The sequence below is a fragment of the Gossypium hirsutum genome, chromosome A01 (assembly GCF_007990345.1).
Source record: "Gossypium hirsutum isolate 1008001.06 chromosome A01, Gossypium_hirsutum_v2.1, whole genome shotgun sequence".
In the NCBI taxonomy this organism is placed as follows: domain Eukaryota; kingdom Viridiplantae; phylum Streptophyta; class Magnoliopsida; order Malvales; family Malvaceae; genus Gossypium; species Gossypium hirsutum.
In genome coordinates this window covers 31,712,694-31,715,174 of record NC_053424.1, presented here as the reverse complement: position 1 = coordinate 31,715,174, position 2,481 = coordinate 31,712,694, and the positions used below count along the sequence as shown (strand labels likewise).

General features: G+C 36.0%; 1 non-coding gene across 1 annotated transcript; it reads left to right on the top strand.

The window, feature by feature from the left end:
• The first annotated feature begins 761 nt into the window (after positions 1-761).
• On the top strand, positions 762-868 carry LOC121207549 (small nucleolar RNA R71). The gene has a single exon (XR_005902624.1). It is a non-coding gene; the product is annotated as a small nucleolar RNA R71 (small nucleolar RNA).
• Positions 869-2,481: the final 1,613 nt, after the last annotated feature.

Here is a 2,481-nt window from a genome sequence, read left to right as displayed (position 1 = left end):
AACCGTTCATCATTGTGCACAATAATGGCATGAAGTTGCTCTCTTGGGTTAGTTTCAGTATTACTTGGTAGGCCACTTTCTGGTCGTTCAGAGATCAACTTAGCAAGCTATCCTATTTGAGTTTCGAGCCCTTGAATCGTTGCTTTTTAATTCTTAAGCTCTATTTCGGTATTCTAAAAATGAGTTTCCGACACCAAGATGAATTTTGTAAGCATCTCTTCAAGGTTCGGTTTCTTCTCTTGTTGGTAAGGTGGTTGTTGAAAACCTGGAGGATGTTGTGGCCTTTGATTTCCCTGACCACCCCACGAGAAATTGGGATGGTTCCTCCAACCTGCATTATAAGAGTTACTATACAGGTTATTTTGAGGTCTAGAACTAGTACCCATATAGTGGACTTGTTCCTCATCGGTGTTAGGGTTGAAGGATGGATAATCTGTATTGTGCACTCCTCATCCATTTGAATCACACCTCATCACTGGATGTACCTGAGTAGAACCATACAAAAAATCAATATTTTTATTTAAAAGTTCTACCTGGTTAGATAGCATAGCGACCGCGTCGAGGTTGAAAACACCAGCTGCTTTTGTTGGCTTTGTCTCATGACTTGCCACTGATTGTTATTCAGTGACATCTCTTGAATAAATTCATAAGCCTCTTTAGGTGTTTTGTTGTTTAAAGTTCCACCGGGGGCTACGTCGATCAATTGCCTTGTTGAGGGATTCACATCGTTATAAAAAGTCTGAACCTGCAGCCATAGAGGTAACCTATGGTGAAGGCACCTTCTCAATAAGTCCTTGTATCTCTCCCATACATCATAAAGAGTTTCTAGATCTATTTGCACAAAAGCAGAGATATCATTCCTTAATTTAGCCATTTTAGCCGGCGAAAAATATTTAAGTAAAAATTTTTCAGTCATTTGTTCCCAAGTCGTGATTGACCCTCGCGATAACGAGTTCAACCACTATTTAGCCTTATTCCTCAATGAGAATGGAAACAACCGAAGGCGAATGACATCATTAGAAATGCCATTGATCTTAAAGGTGTCGCAAAATTCTAGAAAATTTGAAAAATGAGTGTTTGGATCCTTGTCCTGCAAACCATCAAACTGAACAAACTGTTGTATCATTTGAATCGTTTTAGGTTTCAGTTCAAAATTATTTACAGCAACAGCAGGTCTAACTATACTCGATTCAGTTCCTGTTAAAGTAGGTTTAGCATAATCATACATAGTACGAGGAGCAGGATCCTGATTTACTGGATTTACAGCAACCATAGGAGGTAACGGATTTTTCTGATTATCAGCCATCTCCTTAGTTATGGTATGGATATTAGCCTCTCGGTCTTCCTCTATGTATTGTAGGCTTTGCCTTATTTATCTTCAGTGTTTACGAGCTATGGTTTCGATTTCACTATAAAAAAGTAGAGGTCCTAACAAGTTTCTTTTAGTCATAAACTATAAAAACCTGCCAGAAGTAGAGAAAAGAAAATTTTGTAAATAAAAACAAAATTAAATTGCAATGAAAATAAAGAATGGCTAAAGTAATAAAAATTAAGCGTTCCTAATATCTTGTCCCCGGCAACGGTGCCAAAAAGTTAATGGTCGTAAAACTAACTAAAAATTTGCCTAAGGCAAGCGCACCTATCAAACAGTAGTATAGTTGAGGTGAGACCGGAAATATCGTATCCACGAGGACTAAAAGTACTAGTAATTACTATCATTTTATTATCTAGCCTAAGAATCGAATGGATTTTTAAAAACTAAAATTAACTATCTAATTAACTAAGATTATGACAGAGATAAAAGTTGGAAAATACTTTAGAAAACCGATGGAGAAGACAATACCTAAGGAAGAATCCACCTAGACTTCACTTATCACTTCTGAATTAGACGATTTATTCACTTGACTTAATCCATAGAAATCCCTGATTTATGTTAATATCTCTCTCAAGACTAAAAAGAACTGACTCTAGGTTGATTAAACAAAATCTCTTTCTAATTAAAACCCCTATCGTCACATTAACTCGATCTATGGATCTCCTTATTAGATTTGACTCTAATCCGGTAGATTTATGTCGTCCTATCTCTTGGATTGCATGCAACTGCGCTTAATTATTGGTGATCTACTCTTAAACAGGGAATTTTCCTCCTCTAAATAAGCACATCAAAAACCTGAATTAATGTCCTAGAATATTAAAGCAAAGGTTAAATTCACAATTAAGAATAAGAACAAGTATTTATCATATAATTCAAATAGTAATAAGATTCGTCTTAGGTTTCATCTCCCTTAGGTATTTAGGGAGTTTAGTTCATAAAAATAGAGAGAAACATCTCAAAATTGGGAAAATAAAAAAACATAAAGAAACCCAAAAACTTCAGTACAAATTGAATGGAGATTTTCAATCTTGAAGGAGATCCTACTTCCGAGATGATTCTGATGGCTGACCTTGAGTGTTTTCTGCGTTCTACTCTCCGTGTCCCCT